Below are 22,914 nucleotides of genomic sequence, written 5' to 3'. Positions count from 1 at the left end.
GCAGTACCATACCCAGAAAACTTTTATGTCGCCTTTGGCACATGTTTTTCACTGCAGTGGATAGCTGTAAATGCCACTTGTCTGGCGTTTTCACTCAGTCATGAGGCTACAAATGCATTTAGGGCACAAAACTAGTAAGGAGTGCCCACAGCACTGGGGTGTGTGCACTTGCAGTCTCAGGACTTACTGAAAACGCCAAACATGCGACTATTAACAACTGTCCAGTGCAGTGGACGTTGTGCGGCACAGGACTAATAATGCCAAGCAAGACACGTGGTAAACGTGTTAGCATTTAGGTAAACGAGGAACAGTTCAGTACCGAGGCATACACATTAACTGACATACAGGGTGAAAAGTATTTAAACAGACAAACTCTGGGACATTGTAGGGGACATCAAAACAAATATTTTTCCCTAATGTCATTTTCTCCTATGAGGAGTATTTAAACTGGTAGAGGAAAATTTCTCTGGCGACAAATTAATTAAACCAACAAACATTTCTCCAATTTTTTTTGTGGCCAAGAGACAACATATTAACACAACCCAATTTCAATTACAGTAGATTTTCAAAAATGCCTCCATTGACACGTAAACAAAGGTTACACCGTCGGATCATGTTCTGTCTGACACGGGCAAAAACCCCAGGAGTATCCTGAACTGTTCCTGCTGCTGCTACTATCCGGGCAGCCAGATCCTCTTCTGATGCAACAGGAGTTGGGTAAACAAGGTTGCGCATCTCCCCCCTCACAAAAAAGTCCAGAGGGGACATATCTGGGGATCGAGCAGGCCATGGTACAGGACCACCTCTGCCAATCCACTTTTCTGGGAACCGTCGGTCCTGGAATCGACGCGCACGACGACTGAAATGTGCCGGCGCCCCGTCATGTTGGAACCACATACGTTGTCTTCTAGGGAGCGGAACGTCTTCCAGCAATTCTGGCAATGCTCTGGGGAGAAAATTGTAATAGTACCTGACATTTAATGGCCTGGGTAGCAGATACGGCCCAATTAAACAGTCCCCAACAACGCCGACCCACACATTAACGAAGAACCGCACTTGATGAGCGCTAGTAACTGTGGAATGTGTGTTAACCTCACTCCAAACATGCGAATTGTGCATGTTGAAGACTCCATCACCCCCGAACGTTGCTTCATCGGTAAGCAACACAGAGGATGGAAATGTAGTATGCGTTTCACACTGTTCTAGGTACCACTGCAAAAGCTGTGCTCTGGGTGGATGATCAACTGGTTACAGGTTGTGGACACGCTGTAAGTGAAATGGACGTAACAATTGCTCTAGAAGGACTGTTTTTACATTCGTCTGATTCGTCCCTATGTTACGTGCAATTGCGCGAGTGCTGATTGAAGGATTCCGCTCCACATGCTGTAAAACAGCTTCCTCAGATTGCAGCGTTCTTACCGTGCGATAGCGTCCCTGTCCAGGTAATCTGCTAAATGACCCGGTCTCACGCAGACGTTGGTAAACAGCAGAAAAGGTCGTATGATACGGCGATTAGCATATTGTTGTTGATAGAACAGCTGTGCAGCTCGTCCGTTGTGGTGCGCTACGTAGTACGCACCAATCATATCAGTGTACTCACTCCAGGTGTATCGCTCCATTATAGTTCAATTCTTTTATCTTGGCGACTCGCGCATGCCCGCCCAGACGTGGGAGACTGCTGCGTTGCCAGTTGCACACGACGCACGCGCCACGACAAGCAGCGCCATAGTATAGTATAGTTCGCAAACTTACGTTTAGGGGGGAGCGCGCAGTTTATGAAGTAAAACCACCACGGCCGCATTAACCCTTTCGCTGCTACAGAGACGTGCTTCCCGCATTCCGCGCTGTGCGCGATTTTGTCATCACTGCACTGCTCACCTGTGCAGACACATGGTGTTCCGACTGCTTTGACACACTTATCATTCGATTTCACAAAAACTAATTGGCCCAATAATTTGATTTTTACACATCTTCTTGACTGTAACCTTCCCCCCATAAATGACTTAATTTTCTTTCGTTGTTCAACACAGTTATTGTGCAGCATTAAATGTAGTAAACCATTGCACGAAATTTTGAAGAGTTTGCAGAGGTAAAAGTCCATAGCGTATACTTTCCGTATGGTACCAAAACCGACGAATTTGTGGTCAAATTTGTTACAATTGGATGTCCCCTCCCGAGAAGAACTAATTTTCATTAGGATTTCTTTTGGCTCTGTGTGTCGTTTTCAAGAGATTTCAATGTCCCCAGTTAAAATGAACACCCTTTATAACATAAACAGTATTTATAAATTGGGAAATATTCCATCTTTAGCGACTATAATAAAACTTTTATTTATACCAGAGTTATTCGCTTTTTTCTAAAACGTTCTGATTAAATCAAAGTTGGCGAAGTACACAAAACTGAATTGTGGACGTAATAAAACATAGAAACTAAAATATATTGTCAGTGAGGCGCAGTGCGCAAACAATTTGTGTTTGTCACAACGAACAGCAAATACTTGCCAAAACATAGACCAGTCGACAAAAACATTGAATGTGACGTTGCCAAAGCAGCGAAGCAAAAGAATTGCGTCAGACAATCAAGTAGCTCGGCAACGTACGAGCCGAAATTCTGCTCTAAATAATACTTTTAATACTGTCGCAAAAGAATACTTCTCAATATGAATAGTAAGACAGAGACTGCGGAAGAGAAGATTTACAAACAAAACAGATAACATGAATACTGTATGTGTGTCTTTTCATTGTTTTTAATTGCTGTGAAAAGAATCATTGGAGGGCAAAATTAGAAAAACCGAAAACTTATTATGATTATAATGAAGAGACAAAGCACTAGAAATTTCAAAAAATTACATTGAAACGAATAAAATTCATGAAGTAAGACACTTCGATATTGTTTTTAATAAACAAAATATTAAGCACCAAACTAAGTTTGAACTCAGAACCTTTCGCTCATCACCCAAACACCTTAACCATTACACTAACACAACTTGTCTTTCACCAAAAGTCCTGGAAGACTCTGAATTATGACGCAAAATACCGACAAACACTGTTGGTATGACCACGAATTACTTTTCGTCGAAGAACAATAGGAAATAAACAATTACCGCTGTTCCTTATTGCGAAAAAGCGGTTCGTGAGAATGATACAAACACCTTTCCTTGCTATCGCCTGAATTAGGAGGTTTATTGCTTGTTTGGTTTAATTAATTAATAGAATATGAAGCAATTGGTATAAAGAATGATTTTTGCAAACTTTCTATAAAAGAAAGTCTGCTATCAAGACATTACTTTTGTTCAATTACTTTATTTATGAGTGAATGTTTCTAAAACTGAAGACACTCGTCTGTGCTCTGCACTGCAGTCGAGCTCTGGCAACGTCGTCGTTCCCTGTTCATTGGCTGACTGTGTTTTATGACGTCAGATGTGTAGAACGAACCTAAACTCGGCCGCCATCGTAAATGACGCGCACTATAGTAAACAGAGACAATGCACTACTCCACTGGTGGACAGCAGTTGCCTACAAATGAAGAGCGTAATACACCCTCTAACAGCTGAAGAGCATAATACGGTCTCCACCAGTTTAAATAATCCTCATAGGAAAAAATTACACTAGGGAAAATTATTTGTTTTGATGTCCCCTACAACCTCCCAGAGTTTGTCGGTTTAAATACTTTTCACCCTTTATAATATGTAGAGAATTACTTGGTGAAACGTGGGATAAACTCACTCATATACACTGCCGATAAAAAATTAGTACATCCTTTTAGAGGTTTCCAGTCCACTCAAGATATATTGTTGCAACAGTGCATATGAAGTACTTGAAATGATTACATTTGCAGATCAAGCGTTTCTGAGGTGCTGCGTATCGACCCATGCTGGAACACCCATATTACTATGTGGTGTAGTCTCCACACGTGGGAGTGCAGGCACTGACTCTGGCATCCAGTAAATCATACGAACGGCAAATACTGTCCTAGGGCAGGTTATTTTATGCCTGCTCGACCTGGTCAAGTAATTCTGTAAGAGCTGTTGGTCAACCCACAATAATACCACATGTGCTAGAATGGAGACAATTTCGTTGGTCGTTCTGGCCAGGGAAGTTGCTGCACGTCTTGCGCCGCACGTTCAGTTTCACGGTTAGTGTGTGAGCGAGCATTATCCTGCTGGAATAACACATTACCATCCCGGTGTGAGAACGGCAAAAGAACAGGTCTAATCACATTCTGGACGTATCGAGCGTTGGTTAGCATACTCTCTGGAAACACCGAAGGTGTAGCATATCGGACCCCAAACTGGAAGATCTGGGATGGGGCCAGTACGGTTTGGAGGAATGCGCTCCGCGATTCGGCGCTCACGAAGTATACATCGTACGCGGAAACGACCATCACTTGAGTGCAGGTAGAATCTGCTTCAGTGGCAGAAGATCACCCATGTCAACTTTCAAGTGATCCTCTGACGGCACCAGTCGAGCCGTGCTCGTCGATGCTGTGGTGTGAGTGGAAAACTGGTTAAAGGTGTGCATGCCCGTAGTTCCAGTTCTAAACTACTAGCCATTAAAATTGTTACACCAAAAAGAAATGTAGATGATAAACGGGTATTCATTGGACAAATATATTATACTAGAACTGACATGTGATTATATTTTCACGCAATTTGGGTGCATAGATCCTGAGAAATCAGTACCCAGAACAACCACCTCTGGCCGTAATAACGACCTTGATACGCCTAGGCATTGAGTCAGAGATTCGATGGCGTGCGCACGTACAGCTGCCCATGCAGCTTCAACACGATAACACAGTTCATCAAGAGTAGTGACTGGCGTATTGTGGCGAGCCAGTTGCTCTGCCACCATTGACCAGACGTTTTCAATTGGTGAGAGATCTGGAGAATGTGCTGGCCAGGGCAGTTGTCGAACATTTTCAGTATCCGGAAAGGCCTGTACAGGACCTGCAACATGCGGTCGTGCATTATCCTGCTGAAATGTAGAGTTTCGCATGGATCGAATGAAGGGTAGAGCCACGGGGTGTAACACATCTGAAATGTAACGTCCACTGTTCAAAGTGCCGTCAATGCGAACAAGAGGTGACCGAGACATGTAGCCAATGCACCCCATACCATCACGCCGGGTGATACGCCAGTATGGCGATGACGAATACAAGCTTTCAATGTGCGTTCACCGCGATGTCGCCAAACACGGACGCGACCATCATGATGCTGTAAACAGAACCGGGATTCATCCGAAAAAATGACGTTTTGCCATTCGTGCACCCAGGTTCGTCATTGAGTACACCATCTCAGGCGCTCCTGTCTGTGATGCAGCGTCAAGGATAACCGCAGCTGATAGTCCATGCTGCTGCAAACGTCGTAGAACTGTTCGTGCAGATGGTAGTTGTCTTGTAAACGTCCCCATCTGTTGACTCAGGGATCGAGACGTGGCTTCACGATCCGTTACAGCTATGCGGATAAGATGCCTGTCATCTCGACTGCTAGTGATACAAGGCCGTTGAGATCCAGCACGGCGTTCCGAATTACCCTCCTGAGCCCACCGATTCCATATTCTGCTAACAGTCATCGGATCTCGACCTACGCGAGCAGCAGTGTCGCGATACGATAAACCCCAATCGTGATAGGCAACAATACGACCTTTATCAAGTCTGAAACGTGATGGTACGCATTCCTCCTCCTTACACGAGGCATCACAACAACGTTTCACCAGGCAACGCCGGTCAGCTGTTGTTTGTGTATGAGAAACCGGTTGGAAACTTTCCTCATGTCAGCACGTTGTAGGTGTCGCCACCGGCGCCAAACTTGTGTGAGTGCTCTGAAAAGCAAATCATTTGCATATCAAAAATGGTTCAAATGGCTCTGAGCACTATGGGACTTAACATCTTAGGTCATCAGTCCCCTAGAACTTAGAACTACTTAAACCTAACTAACCTAAGGACATCACACACATCCATGCCCGAGGCAGGATTCGAACCTGCGACCGCGGTTATCGCGCGGTTCCAGACTGAATCGCCTAAAACCGCTCGGCCACTCCGGCCGGCATTTGCATATCACAGCATCTTGTTCCTGTAGGTTAAATTTCGCGTCTGTACCACGTCATCTTCGTGATGTAGCAATTTTAATGGCCAATAGTGTAATAACTGGTTCGGAACAGTTCGTGTTGCCACGGCTATGCTCTTATCTGTGATGTGGTAACTCTACGATCTGCCACTGTTGCCCTTACAATACGATGATCCTGGCGGGCGTCAGTGCTGCGTGGATGTCCAGAACCGCGTCTAAGGGTATGAGATTGTTCATGTGACCACTAAACACAGTATCATTGCACAACTGAGGCAGCACTTTCAACTGGGTGGCATTTCTCTGAAAGGCCCATTCCCCTTACAGGAGATCACAGTTTGACACCTTTCAAACTTTCTCACTTGGCTATACGAAGCACCTGTGCGTCTCCGTAGCCTGCTTGTTTCTCACGTCTGCACAGCACTGAGCCTTCTGACTGTACGCATTCCCAATTACAGGGAAGACGCAAATGGCGCCTGGAAACTTCGTCACCACGCTATCTGTTGGCGGAAGACGCAGAAACCGTTATCAGTACACCTACTATACCTCAGGTGGCATATGCCGTCATCAGATCAAGATCGATTGCGTCTTTCCAGGTGTTCTAATTTTTTTTCCAGAAGTGTATACACTACCAATCATTAATTTCAGTAAAACATGACTGCTATCTAGTATTTCAAATATGAACGTAAAAAACCTTATTACTCCAAAAAATATAATTATATACCCTTAAACACATATAATACAAACAGAAAAATTAGCTTTTACTTTCACCGAAGTATACTCCCTTCGATTTAATAATCGTCTCACGAATTTGAGGCATGTGGTCAATATGCAGTCCGAGTCTATATGATACCACACGTTCTTAACGACATTCCAGAGATGTTCCTTGCTTCTTACGTGAACTCTCCGGATACGTCTGTCCGCTTCGTCCCGGACCATTTCAGTAAGATTACTATTAAGGATTTGGGACGGCCACGCCATATCTTTCAATCCCTTCTGTTTTTTCCTATGATGCAATGTACTTCTTACAGAACGCCGAACGATGTTTCGGGTCATTATCATCTCGAAATTTGAACCCTTTCCACATTAAGCGCAATCTACATGGTATCGAACGACAATGAAGTACTCGTCTGCGGTGGTAATGCTTCTGCTCTATACACTCTTCTAGTTTCACAATGTCGATATCTCCTGAAAAAACATCCCCAAACCATTATAGAACCACTACTGTGTTTAACTGTAGGTAGAATGCACTGCTGGGCCATTCTTTCTCCTTTAGATAGCCGAGCAAATTCCCTCCAAGGATTCATGAAATTTTCGTGGCGTCAAGAGTATTCCAAGTGGTTTTGGGATTGCAGCCGGATGACGTCGACTTTGTGCCACGATATTTCGGTTGACAACCTTTCAGCCATCTTCAGGTGAATGTTTTTCTCTGGACATTGCTAGTTCACATCGCTAACTTCATGCTAAAATTTGGCGCGGAGACGCGTGCGTAAAGGCACTCGTTACGGTAATGCCCTCCTCGATTTTAGGTCCCTCCTCGAATACTGCTCCATCTGTGGCGCACAGGCGCATTACGGTGATACTACATGCGATTACGTTGATAATACATGAGCGCTCGTTGTCGGAATGAGGACGTGCGGTGTTAAAACTCGGATGGCAAATTACTAAAATTAATTGTCATTAGAAGTGTCACTAGCCATAAAACGTTCCCTTTCCGTAGACATTAGAGAAATCAGCGGGTCCCACGCCTTATCCAGGTGAAAGCCGCCATCACTATTAACACCTTCCGTGTTTCCATCAATTTATTCTTAACTATATATCTGAAGGATCTTCTCGAAGACAAGATTTCCGTGGCAGAATAATCCATAGAAAATCCTGTAGAAATACAGTGTTCGGTTAAGTCTAGCATACTGGGCTATGAAAGGCGAGTGTGGAGAACACGTTCAACGCACCTGATAGGTGCTGTACGTTTTGTCTGATCAATGATCAATGTCACAATGGCAAGGTATTCCACAGGTTTCAGCCTTCCATAATCACAGATTGTCCGTTACTGAGCCAAGAAGAGCAGAAGTGTTTGTAGGTGGCCGGAAGGTAACTTTCACATAATAAGTTATTTCCTTAGGTTTCTTCCCAATTTCGAAGAAATTTCTTCAAAGGGTAGCTTGAATTGTTATCAAAACGTCCTGGATCTCGGGTACGAACCGAGACACTTCCTACATTTTGAATAAAAATCATCAGCAGCCGAAGACCTCCAGCGTAAGAAGCCACCCTGGTTCTGCTAACGGCCTTGTCTAAGAGACCACAGGAGCGGACAGAGTTTCAGGGCAGTCTCTTGTTCTTGGGCTGGGAAACTTCGCTATTAGGTGAAAGAATAAACAATCATCAACGGCATGAGGGTGCGGAGGGCAATGGAAACACCTGCGTTGAAGACATGTAAGGTGTAATCACAGGACAAGTGACCTGTAACTGAAAAAGTGTCATAATGACCTCTCCATCGGCAAAAGATTACGGAACAGTGTCCCATTCGGATCTCCGGGAGGGGACTGGTAAGGAGGAAGTGAAGATGAAAATAAGATGGAACAACCAACGAAAGGGTAACATTCTGCGAGTCGGAGCGTGGAATGTAATAAGCCAGAACGTGATAGGAAGGCTAGAAAATCTCAAATAGGAAATGCAGAGGCTAAATCGAGATACAGAAGTGGTCACAGAAGTAAAATGGAAAGAAAAATAATGATTTCTGGTTAGGCAAATATAGGGTGATAACAACAGCAGCAGAAAAAGTATAGCGCCAGTATAATTCCTCATGAATAGGAAGACTGGGTAGAGAATGAGTTACTATGTACAGTTCAGTGACGGGGTTGTTTCCATAAAATTCGACAGAAAACAACGGCCACAACAATATTTCAGGTGTACATGCCGATTTCGTAAGCACGAAATGAAGAGACAGAGAAAATAAACGAGGGTATTGTACGGGTAATTCGGTACGTAAATGGAGATGATAATCTAACAATCACGCGGGTTGGAACACGGTTGCAGGAGAGAGAATTCAAGAAAGGTGGCGGGCAAATATGGGAATCCAGAAGGAATGACATAGGAGAAAGGCTAATTGAATTCTGCAATAATTTTCAGATGGTATCAGCGAATACTCTGTTCTAGAATCACAAGAGCAGGATGTTTAATTAGAAAGGGCGCAGAATATTGCTCACCAATGTGGGATCCGTACCATATAGGGTTGATAGAAGAGATAGAGAAGATCCAACGGAGAGCAGCGCGCTTCGTTACAGGATCATTTAGTAATCGCGAAAGCGTTACGGAGATGATAGATAAACTCCAGTGGAAGACTTTGCAGGAGAGACGCTCAGTAGCTCGGTACAGGCTTTTGTTGAAGTTTCGAGAGTATACCTTCACCGAGGAGTCAAGTAGTATATTGCTCCCTCCTACGTATATCTCGCGAAGAGACCATGAGGATAAAATCAGAGAGATTAGAAGCATACCGACAATCTTTCTTTCCACGAACAATACGAGACTGGAATTGAAGGGAGAACCGACAGAGGTACTCAAAGTACCCTCCGCCACACACCGTCAGGTGGCTTGCGGAGTATGGATGTAGATGTAGGTGTAGATGTAGACATGAAAAGATTCCAGCTGGATTACATAATAGTCAGTCAGATTCAGAAATCAGACATTGGATTGTATGATGTACCCAGGAGCGGATACAGACTGAAATCACAATTTAGTAATGATGAAACGTAGGCTAAGTTCAAGATAATCGTCCCGATGAATCTATGTGGAAGGTAGTGGGACACTGAGCACGCCCAGCTAGCCGCGCGGTCTAACTGGCTGCTTCCCGAACGGTAAGGCGTGCTGGTCCCCGGCACGAATCCGCCCGTCAGATTAGTGTCAAGGTTCGGTGTACCGGCCAGCTGTGGATCGTTTTTAAGGTGGTTTTCCGTCTGCCTCGGCGAATGTGGGCTGGTTCCCCTTATTCCGCCACAATTACAGTACGTCGGCGATTGGGCGATTGCTGCGCAAACACTGTCTCCACGTACGCGTACACCATAATTACTCTACCACGCAAACATTTGGGGTTACACTCGTCTGGTATGGGACGTTTCTGGGAGGTCCACTGGGGGCCGAACCGCACCATCATCCTGGGTTCCGTTAGTGGCGGCGGTGAGGTGGGTGGACTACTGTAGCCTTTTGTGATGTGAACCACAGAGGGCTAGGCGGGGACAAAGGCTCACAGTCGTTTCTAGGTCCCCAGTTGAATACACAATACACACAATATAATAGGATACTGAAGTACTGAGAACCGATGAAAAAATGGTTCAAGTGGCTCTGAGCACTGTGGGACTTAACATCTGAGGTCATCAGTCCCCTAGAACTTAGAACGACTTAAACCTAACTAACCTAAGGATATCACACACATCCATGCCCGAGGCAGGATTCGAACCTGCGACCGTAGCGATCGCGCGGTTCCAGACTGAAGAGCCTAGAACCGCTCGGACACACCAGCCGGCAGAACCGATGAAACGCACTTGAAATTCTCTAAATGTGTGGACATTGGGATAAGCAATATCACAGTAGGAAAGGGGAATCACGGATGCTTAACAAGCAACAGGAAGATAACTGTCAAGAAACCTTGGCTGACAGAGGAAATACTTCAACTGACAGATGATAGAATTAAGGACGAGCACAAAAATCTTCAGGGGAAGACAGGAATACTGCAATATAAATCACTTACGGATGAAATAAACAGGAAGTACAGGGAAACCAAGGTGAAATGGGTGCAGAAAAATGTGAAGAAAATGGTTCAAATGGCTCTGAGCACTATGGGACTCAACTGCTGAGGTCATTAGTCCCCTAGAACTTAGAACTAGTTAAACCTAACTAACCTAAGGACATCACACACATCCATGCCCGAGGCAGGATTCGAACCTGCGACCGTAAAAATGTGAAGAATCGAGAAGAAAATGATTGGTAGAAGGGTTGACACAGGAAAGGTTGACACAGCTTACAGGAAAGTCAAAACGATCTGCGATGAAATTAAAAGTAAGGACGGCAAAATTAAGTGTGCATTGGGAATTCCATTGCTGAACACAGAAGAGAGTGCGAATAGATGGGAAAGAGACTCTGAAGGCCTCTATGACTGATAACTGTATAGAAGAAGAAATTGGAGACGATATCGACGACATTGGAGACCCAATATTAGTGTCTATGACGTGTCGAGAGGCACGTTAGCTCTGCCCGCGGCTGGAGATTCATGCTTGGCTTCGTGTAGTGCTGGAGACACCCCTGAGCACCGCTGGGGCTATGGTGTGACGGGGAGCACACCGGACAAGTCAGTTGCCGCGAGTGGAACGAACAGAATCTTCTGGAGGCCAGCTCCGTCGCCATGGTGTAAGCGGAGGACAAGCCTGTGGTGCCTCGACAGGAGCCTTAATGACGCATCGAGCGAGGTGTCCCTAACGTCGGGCTGGACCCGAAGGAGTTGGAATGAGTCAGTTGCTGCACGGAGACGAACGAGACACCCTCTTCAAGCTGGTACGCCATGGAGCTGCCAACGGGACAACGCTGACGTTCGGCATGGGGTGTGGCTGTAGTGTGGGCAAGAACTGCCCTGTGGAGCGGCTAGCGTCTTTCCCTGGGACAGAGGACAGTGATTCCATATGAGGAGGAGACGGGGGGTTCTGCATTTCGAGGGGAGCGCTCCTTACTTGCTTTAGTAGCCGACAGTTGCATCATGGACGTCAAGTGATACAATATACGAGGGCTGTTCGGAAAGTAAGGAACGAGCGGTCGCGAAATGGTAATCACAGTGAAGATTCGATTGCGCTTTGAACATATGTGTTGGGCAGTGTCTTTAGTATGCCAGCAGATAGCGACACGTAACTCCTTTCAGTTCTGAACGCACAACGAGTGCGTGAAAATGCGTAGAAATTAGTGTGTCCCATAATGCCGAGATAATTCGACCAGTTTCACGCGATCCCACATAACGTAACGGTCATGCATTTCCTTCTTCATGACAGTTCCCGGGTGCATACTGCAGGGGAATGGAGATGCTCCTGTAGCGTATTCGATGGGAAGTGTTTGATCACCATCCAATCATCCCGGCCTTGTCTCGTTGTGATTTTCATCTCTGGTCGGGTTAACCGCTGCCTATTAAGACAACATTTTGGCACAGACAACGAGCTGCACTCCAGCGTAGAAAATTGTCGGACTGCCTTCTGTACTGGAAAGCTGGTGTAACGCTATGACACATGTCTAAGTTGGAGCAGCGGCTATGTAGAGAAGTAGCTGGAAGGTATAGCTGTTGCAAATAAAAGAATTTTGATTTTCACTGTGGTTTCTATTTTGCGACCTATCGTCCATTACTTTCCTAATAGCTCTCGTACTGAACAGTTACAGTATCAACCCAACTGTTACAGGCACGCTGATGCTGTCCGAGAAGCCACCGGTACCCAGCTGCAGCCGCCGAGTCACACCGCCCCACAATGTCAATGCTATCAGCCTTGTCGCCTGTCGCAGGCAGGAAGAAAACCGCTACTGTTCTTAGAACCCGAAAAGCAGCTACTGCTCTTACAACTGGACCTAACTATCGCATAGGTTTTTTCCCCTTGGCTCTTGCCTTGGCACTCACTCCCCCCCGCCCCCCCCCCCCCACCCCACCCCTCACCCGGCCAATCAAACCGCTACCCTTCGTCCAGCTTTCGACCCAATCTATCTCAAGATGAGAGAGTATTAAGGATTAATAATAACCAGATGTACGGAAACATTGCAGTACACACATCCTTCGAGACCTCACTTAGTGAAAAGTAAACAATACGCTGAGGTGGCAGTAGAACTTTAGTGTTGGCCATCATGCCGGTGTGGCCGTGAAGGGGCTCCACTCCCTCCCTATACACACGAAAAATCCATGGTTACAGTGCGATGTGTCATGATTGTTCTGTGATGGCACACCGAGCGCGCGAATATGTTCTCTAAAAGTGAGAAACAACTTGATTTCGTCAACTACACCCCATTAGTGTGGTTGATTTGTACGTTTTCTGGTAGACAAGATGATGTTGCCTTTAGGAGTCTGTGAGCGTGATATTGTTTTGGTCTGAGTGAATCATTATTATGTTTAATTTTAGAGAAGCATGTATTGTGATGTACGATATGCATAGGCGGTTCTGTAGACAGCGGACAGTAGCTTTTCGTTGTGCCTAGTTGTTGTTGGGAGTAACCCTAGATCAATCCTTAGCTGCATGTTTTGTGGATGGTCTTAATTCTGTTAATAGTTGCCTTACTGTCCTACAATTAATTGTTGAACCTACATTTATTGTATTTTCCCGTGGACAATGACCATATATTGTTTTTATTACTGATGTTGCCCCACTGTCTTGGGGATAGTTTCATTTGAATCCTGTTTAACTGATTACTTTACTCAGACAGTAATTTAAATGTTGTTCTCTTGACTGAGCACCGTATTCAGAATAACTTGTGCTACATGTTAAGTTGTGTTTAACTGTTACTGTTCTGCTGAGCCGGCTGTTGTGGCCCAGCGGTTCTAGGCGCTTCAGTTCGGAACCGTGCTGCTGCTGCGGTCGTGGTTCGAATCCTGCCTCGAGCATGGATGTGTGTGATGTCCTTAGGTTAGTTAGGTTTAAGTAGTTCTAAGTCTAGGGGACCGATGACCTCAGATGTTAAGTCCCATATTGCTTAGAGCTATTTGAACCATTTGTTCTGCTGACCAGAAGATTTTATGGTTAATAAATTGGTTGTTGAATTGAGCCCAAGCAAACACAATCCTCGGCCCGTACATAGCTCCACGCAAATCCTACGCTACAAGTCAGGGTTTAAATGAGGTTTGGAAGATTTGATGTCAAATATGGTGGAAACAACAGATAACATTCCTTCGTAATTTCTAAAATCAATGAAGGCATTGTCAAGAGGTACGTAGCATCAGTGAGACTCGCGACTTACCATCTGACTTCCAAGAAATATCAACGATAGCATTACGAAGATAGCAAGGACAGTTACGTGCCGGAACCATCGCACAATCAGCGTAACGGCTCATTTATCCAAGCTGCTGGCAAGAATAATACAAGAACAGGAAAGAAAAATGAAGGTCAGTCAGATGATCATCAGTTTGGCTTTGTGAAAGGTAAAGGCACCAGAGAGGCAGATCTGACTATGAACTTGATAACGGAAGCAACAATGAAGAAACATGAAAACACACTCTTCGGATTTGTCTGTCTAGAAAAAATGTTAAAGAGAGTAAAATGTTCGAAATTCTGAGTAAAATAGGCATAAGTTATAGGAAAAGCCGGTAATAAGCAGTATATACAAGACTCAAATGGGAAAAATAGGACTGGAGGACCAGCAACGAAGTGCTCAGTAAATACGGTGTAACACTGTGATGCAGTCTTTCACCCCTACCGTTCAATCTATTCGTCCAAGAAGCATTTATGGAAACAAAAGAAAGATTCAAGAGTGATATTAAAATTTAGAATGAAATGATATCAATGATAAAATTCGCTGATGACATTGCTATCCTCAGCGGAAGTGAAGACGAACTAATATCTGTTGAATGGAATGAACGGTCTGACTACAGAAAATAGAAGAGAGTAAACGGAAGAAAACCAAAAGTAATGAGAAGTAGCAGAAACGAGAATTGGTAGAAGCTGAACATCAAAGTGGATGATCACGAAGGAGACGAAGTTAAGGAATTCTGCCACCCTGAAAGCAACCCGTGACGGACAGAGAAAGGAGGAACGAAAAGAAGACAAGAAAAGGCGAAGCGGCATTCCTGGCCAAGCGAAGTGTACAGGTATCAAACATAGGCCTTAATTTGAGGAATTACTTTCTAAGAATGTACGTTTGGAGCACAGCATTGTATGATAGTGAAACACGGACTGTGGGAAAACCAGAACAGAATAGATGCACTTGAAATGTGTTACTACAGAAGAATGTTGGAAATTAGGTGAATCGATATGGAATGAGGAGGTTCTTCGCAGAATCCGCGAGGAAAGGAATATGTGGAAAACACTGACAAGAAGAAGATACAGGATGACAGGACATTTCTTTCGACACCAGGGAATAACTCCCATGGTACAACAGGGTAAAAGATATAGAGGAAGATAGAGACGGAAATACACCCATCAAATAATTGAGGACATAGGCTGCAAGTGCTGCTCTGAAATGAAGAGGTTGGCAAAGGAAAGGAATTCTTGGCGAGTCCCTTCAGACCAGTGAGAATAGTGATGTTAATAAAAAATGTGTAACTCCCTCAATCTTTTATAGTAATTCTTAACAGGAAAAATAAATTTTGTGTATGGATCCACAAAAATTATACATTTAGAATAAAACTTTTCAAATAATTATTTTATGTAATTTAAAACGAAATACAAATTGCCCTTAATAGAACCAAATACGCAAACATAACAAACAATCCTACGTTTACAAGTTTGAACAAATAAGACTGCGACAAAAAGCCATTAGCATAACATTCTTGTACAAACTGCTACTAAATATTCCTACATACATAACGACATTGAAAACAGTATTAATAAAAACAATAGTTAAGCTGATGTTACATTCACGGTTGTACCTCAAAATTGGTCACTGAGTACCGCGACGGGAATACAGTTGAATGTGATAAAGATGAGCGGTGCTCAAGTTGCCAACAGAACATCAAAGCGCTGAAGTCCAGGAACGAGGCCGTATTATATTTAAACCTCCACTTGCTCACCGAAAAGGCCGATTCAGTGAACCTTGCAATATGTGATCAGATGACAAAACTGCTTAAAACATGTTGCCTGACCATCGGAGAAATATGTACCGACCGTACCGCTTACATATAATTTCAGCATTTTCAAGCAGTTGGCCCTGCTCTCGCCTGGCATCACTCTTCTCACGACTGTTGGATAGTGACTGCCTCCCACGAATCGTACTGTCCTGATGGCTTAGTTGTGTCAGGGGCACAGGAATATGGCATGGCTGTGCGGCAAATGGGGATTTAAGAAGTTATATGTGTGATGTCTGTTCTTTGGAACATGTCAGAAAGAACAGAGACAATTCTGATCCTGCACCTGTTATCAAATCAAGACACAGAGGAATTACGACATGTAGCTGCTAGTGCGCATTGATTTCCATTAATGGGGAAAATTTATGCTGTATCGGGATTCGAACTCGGGTATGTTGCTTAATAGGTAGATGCACTCACCACTGAGCCATCCGGACACAGTGGTCATCGCTGCTGCCCAGACTACCCTAACACGTCTCCCGTCAGACCCAAATTTTCAACTTACCCACTCACTACTGACGTAGTGCCCCTGCCCATTACCCTCATTACTCGCGGCGTTCCTCTGATTCCCGTAAGAGCTCGACCGTCGTGGGCAGTTGCACTGAAAGAATCACTGACCAGTCTCGACTTAACCCTTTCGTGGTTGATGGGTCATATATGTCCCACTAACTTTGAGCGCCAGTTCGAGTGTCGGGATATGTGTCACCCAGCTCTGCATGGTGCTGCCATCTAGGGACGACTGTACTGAATCTGAGAAAAAATCGGGACTGCACTGCTAAGGCAATAGAGAAGGCGGTGAGCAGACATTATTTGTAAAGTTATTTAACGGCTTGAAATATAATGTGATGCTGTTTTATTCCTTTTCACACTGAAAATAATACAGTTAAAGCTTGCTATTAATGAATTATCAATACTATTTTGCAGATACTGAAAGACAGTGAGATTCTCCATTCTCTTTCCTCGCTGCCAGATGATCCTGAGGATTCGAAAGCTGAAGCTCATTATCTTGAAGAGGACAATACTTCCGATGCAGAGTCATCTAGAAGCGGTATGCCACATGAGGTATCAGAAAATCGAACAGCAGGTGGTAGGTCAGACATTTCACAAACAACAAATAACACTGACAGTAGATTTGCAAATGTCTTTCCTGATATTTTCGCTGATGAGAACTCTTATGAACAGGCTGAACATAATGCATGTGTTATAAACACTGAAGAGACAGGAGATCAAGATGTAAGTGATTCTGACAGTGACTGGGGTGATGATACTACATGTTTTGAAAACACTGTGATTCTGTGTATGGAGCCAAAATCGAAAGTAGATTTCAGTGTAACAGACAGTGAATGTGTTTATTTTGAGGAAAAAAAATGGTTCAAATGGCTCTGAGCACTATGGGACTCAACTGCTGAGGTCATTAGTCCCCTAGAACTTAGAACTAGTTAAACCTAACTAACCTAAGGACATCACAAACATCCATGCCCGAGGCAGGATTCGAACCTGCGACCGTAGCGGTCTTGCGGTTCCAGTCTGCAGCGCCTTTAACCGCACGGCCACTTCGGCCGGCTTATTTTGAGAAACTTTTTTGCAAAAACATTATGTTTTCAAACAAATTTATATGCTGCTCAGAAGAAGTGTCAAATGGAAAGAAATAACTGTTCCTGAACTGAAGGCATTCATAGACATGCTCATAATAATGGGTATCCATCAACTACCAGCAGCTGACAGTTACTGGAGTTCAGATCCAATGTTGAAAGTGAGTTCAGTTTCAAACGTCATGACACTGTCAAGATACAAGAAAATCGTACAGGACCTGCACTGCAATGACAACAGTGTTATTCTTCCTCCAAAAACAGATCCAAACTATGACAAACTTTATAAAATTAGACCCATTATTACAGCACTACACAAAAACTGTTTAGCAGCATATGAGCCACTTCTACATTAGCAGTAGACGAATCAATGGTGGCATTCAAGGGACGTACGTCTCCCTAACAGTATATGCCCATGGAGCCAACAAAGAGGGACTACAAAATTTGGTGTCTTTCCGACTCGAAAAGCAGTTTTGTTTCAAGTTTTGAAGTGTACACTGGTAAATAGAGCACCCGAATACAAGACTTCAAGATTTATCAGATGTGTGAACGATTAGTTCTGGAACTGCGTCAACCATTTTTTTTAAACAGGCAGAATCATTGTTTTCGATAATTTCTTCACAACTTACAAGTTGATGAAAGGACTGAGGAACAAAGGCCTCTATAGTTGTGGAACTGTAAGAGGAAAGAGGAAAGGACTACCAGGAATATTAGAAAACAAAAAAAGTGATCTCAAATGTGGAGAGTGTCAGTTTGCAATAAAGTGTGGTGTAGCTGCTGTGAAATGGCAGGACAACAAAGCAGTTTGCCTTCTTTCCACATACAACAATCCAAAAGATGTCAAATTTATTGAAAGAAAACTGAAAGATGGCTCTAAGGTAACTGTTTCCTGTCCTGAAGTAGTAAGTCATTACAATAACACAATGGGCGGCGCTGACCGATTTGATCAGCCACGTGAAAGATATATGGTAGGCAGACGATCCATAAAATGATGGCATCTACTATTCAATTTTTTTCTTGATCTGGCTATTATCAACTCTTCATGGTTCATGGGACATATGTGTCCCACTTCCTGTTGTGAAAAAATGGAGAACCTAAAAAATATTTTGGTGGTGAAAATATAATAATGGGACTGAAAAGAAACCGTTATCACCTTAATATTTTAAAAAACTGTAAAAAATTAATTTCATCCGTGAAAGGGTTAATTGTATGAGTGGCGACTGTTCTTTCGCATAAGATGAAAATTTGGGTCTGGCGGAAGGGGTGTTAGGGTAATCCGTACAGGTGTGATAATCAATGTGTTAACGTGGCTCAGTGACCGGAACATCTGCCTATTAATCAGGAGACCTGGGTTCGAATTCCGGTCTGGCATAAAGTTTCAACTTCGCCCATTGATAAAAATCAATGTTCACAAACAGGTCCACGTCGTAATTCCTTTGTATCTTGAATTTAAGAAGTACCGAAAGTGCGATACTGATTATTCAACGGTAGCCTTACTGAACAGCACGGAAATACCCTATGTATGCGGTAGAAGTAGGAGTGACTAACTTGCACAGTACCGGATGGGAAACATACGATACTGGCTATAAGGACGAACATTCTTGCTGATTAATACTGCCTCAAACAACTAGTCCGACAACTCAGTCGTGAAAGAAATATTTTAGGCCCCCTGGCTACAAACGGAGTCAGTATTTTCGAGATTTTTACGATGACAGAAGGATTGGCGACTATGGTTCTATTGCATTAATAATGGTTATCAATGGCAAAGGGCTCATCAAGAATACTTGGTTGAGCTGACCGGCTGTCACTGAAAACTTGTTTAAAGGAGGAACTGAGAATTTCTAGTACAAACTGCTACACTCGCTGCAACAGAGAGTACTGGGAAATGCAGAAAATTTAAAACCAGCTCATAAGAAGGGCCATCCATGAAGACTAATGTCAGATCCTGGTCAAAGATCTGTCAATTTTGGAAGTTCACCTCATATATAAATTCACTGAACGGACCTAAATTTCCCACAGCATCTTAGGTGGATCTGTATGATTATGAAATTGAAAACAGAAGAGCATTCCGTAGCACTCGAAGCGAGTGATGTATCAGCCTATAAGTAAAGGAACTTTCTCAGTTGGAGAGATTGAGTTGTAAAAGCCAGAGTGTTTATTTACACCAAGCCCAACGTAAAGTGTAATGTACATTGCACTGCAACAACTATTTCAGATGTAACGGCAAGTCTCAGCGTGTTATGTTTTTACAACATGAACGTTTTGATTATGTATAGAGATTAGTGTCAGGTGGTTTGTTCTGAATCTATTTTTGTAATAAATATACAAATAGGCTTGCTTACCACAACGGTCGAGACCACCACAGAGAAAAGGAACCAAGCCAAACGCGCGGACATGTCAGTTGATTTCAGCTCTTTCCACGGATAAGATTGACAGCGTCAGCATCGAACTCTTATAGTAACTTTCCCCACTCCAAGTCCTTTAATATCGGCTTGTTCACTAATCTCAGAATGTCAAGAGTTTTACAAAACTGCTCCCTTTACTGATTTCGACCAAACTGTTCCAAGCGTGATATGATAAGCGTGCCGTTGGATAACAGACAGATAACACTCGCTTTCTTTCATTCCCACGAGGTGTGATCACCCGCTGTGTCTATTGCCTCACGTCACAACTTACATTCTTGCGATGAGAATATCTTGATGGAAGTTTTCCGTCGGTTCACCGTACAACAGTTGGCTACTGCATTCATAGGGGAATGGTATTATGTCACCAGGGGAAATAATGATGTGTTGTAATTTTATAAACAAAACTCAGCCTAGATCATAATTTTATTGATGTGACAAGTTTCGGCTAAATTTGGGCATGTTCATATTTACAGTGAATCAATGAAAAGAAGAAACAAAAAAAGCTATTACCTATCATACAAAATATTTGAAAGTAGTACGTGAAAGGAAACGCAGATTTACCACGTTACCTAAAATGTGCAGAGTAGTTCCGCTGATATGTGTCATCAACACTGAGTCAGCATGAATGGCTCAGTAATTTTATACGAAATGGAAATAACGACGGAACAATGTCGTTACTATCCAAAAGATTAACTATAAACTATATACAGGGTAGTCGGAAATTCCCGTTACAGACTTCTAGGACTTGTAGAGGGGAGTGAGTACATCGTATTTTGAATAGGAACCCATGTCCGGAAACGTCATCCAACGAGACTACAGAGCGTCAAAGTTATAGGCGCGGACGTCTGTAAATGTACGTACACACAGAGTGATTCCATGATGATGTTACAGACTTTCTACGATGATGGAGAACGATAAATGTATTAATTTGAAGTAAGGATCCCTGTACCGAGTCGAAAGTTATCAACGAAAACCATTCTGATAGCTCTGACAGTTGAATACATGTACCGGTTCTTGTGTTGCGAAGAGTGTAGGGTTGGTAACTTTCAGTGGTGGTAGTGTGGACAAAAACGAGAAAAAATATCCAGTAAACGTGGTCTCTAAAGTGCGTACCTTAACAGCTATGAACACTTGTGCAATAGAGGAGATGTGTTTCACATTAGCGAAGATGAACGAATGGTCATAGCTCCTCAGGTATTCAATTTAGAGCCCACTTTTATTGGACATTTTTTCTAGTTTATGTCCGCACTACCACCACTGAAAGTTATCAGCCCTACACTCTTCCCAACACAGGAACCGGTACATTTGTTCAACTGTCAGAGCTATCAGAACGGTTTTCGTTTATAGCTTTCGACTCGTTCGTTTCAGGTACAGGGATCCTTACTTCAAATTAATACATTTATCGTTCTCCATCATCCTAGAAAGTCTGTAACATCATCACCGAATCACCCCGTGTGTACGTACATTTACAGACGCCCGCACCTATAACTTTGACGATCTGTAGTCTCGTTGGATGATATTTTCGGACACGGGTTCTTATTCAAAATACGATGTACTCACTCCCCTCTACAAGTCCTAGAAGTTTGTAACGGGAATTTCCGACCAAACTGTATATGACGATGTACACATTTGTATTATCTGTACTTCTATTACAGAAACAACTTATGAACAATATAACCTACTGGCCATTAAAATTGCTACACCAAGAAGAAATGCAGATGATAAACGGGTATTCATTGGACAAATATATTATACTAGAACTGACATGTGATTACATTTTCACGCAATTTGGGTGCATAGATCCTGAGAAATCAGTACCCTGAACAACCACCTCTGGCCGTAATAACGGCCTTGATACGCCTGGGCATTGAGCCAAGCAGAGCTTGGATGGCTTGTACAGGTACAGTTGCCCATGCAGCTTCTGCACGATACCACAGTTCATCAAGAGTAGTGACTGGCGTATTGTGACGAGCCAGTTGCTCGGCCACCATTGACCAGACGTTTTCAATTGGTGAGAGATCTGGAGAATGTGCTGGCCAGGGCAGCCAGCAGTCGAACATTTTCTGTATCCAGAAAGGCCCGCCCAGGACCTGCAACATGTGCTCGTGCATTATCCTGCTGAAACGTAGGGTTTCGCAGGGATCGAATGAACGGTAGAGCCACGGGTCGTAACACATCTGAAATGTAACGTCCACTGTTCAAAGTGCCGTCAATACGAACAAGAGGTGACCGAGACGTGTAACCAATGGCACCCCATACCATCACGCCGGGTGATACGCCAGTATGGCGATTACGAATACACGATACCAATGTGCGTTCACCGCGATGTCGCCAAACACGGATGCGACAATCATGAAGCTGTAAACAGAACCTGGATTCATACGAAAAAATGACGTTTTGCCATTCGTGCACCCAGGTTCGTCGTTGAGTACACCATCGCAGGCGCTCCTGTCTGCGATACAGCGTCAAGGGTAACCGCAGCCATGGTCTCCGAGCTGATAGTCCATGCTGCTGCAAACGTCGTCGAACTGTTCGTGCAGATAGTAGTTGTCTTGCAAACGTCGCCATCTGTTGACTCAGGGATCGAGACGTGGCTGCACGATCCGTTACAGCCATGCGCATAAGATGCCTGTCACCTCGAATGCTAGTGATACGAGGCCGTTGAGATCCAGCACGGCGTTCCCTATTACCCTCCTGAACCCACCGATTCCATATTCTGCTAACAATCATTGGATCTCGACAAACGCGAGCAGCAATGTCGCGATACGATAAACCGCAAACGCGATAGGCTACAATCCGACCTCTATCAAAGTCGGAAACGTGATGGTACGCATTTCTCCTCCTTACACGAGGCATCACAACAACGTTTCACCAGGCAACGCCGGTCAACTGTTGTTTGTGTATGAGAAATCGGTTTGGAAACTTTCCTCATGACAGCATGTTGTAGGTGTCGCCACCGGCGCCAGCCTTGTGTAAATTCTCTGAAACGCTAATCATTTGCATATCACAGCATCTTCTTCCTGTCGGTTAAATTTCGCGTCTGTAGCACGTCATCTTCGTGGTGTAGCAGTT

General features: G+C 43.8%; 1 protein-coding gene across 1 annotated transcript in view; it reads right to left on the bottom strand.

Annotated features, from left to right (window-relative positions):
* The window catches only part of LOC126455991 (esterase FE4-like), a 198,369-nt gene that overhangs the window by 34,262 nt on the left and 141,193 nt on the right, over positions 1-22,914 (bottom strand). The window lies entirely within an intron of this gene.

This window comes from Schistocerca serialis, chromosome 2, assembly GCF_023864345.2.
Source record: "Schistocerca serialis cubense isolate TAMUIC-IGC-003099 chromosome 2, iqSchSeri2.2, whole genome shotgun sequence".
In the NCBI taxonomy this organism is placed as follows: Eukaryota; Metazoa; Arthropoda; class Insecta; order Orthoptera; family Acrididae; genus Schistocerca; species Schistocerca serialis.
This window is presented reverse-complemented; position numbering and strand designations above follow the sequence as displayed.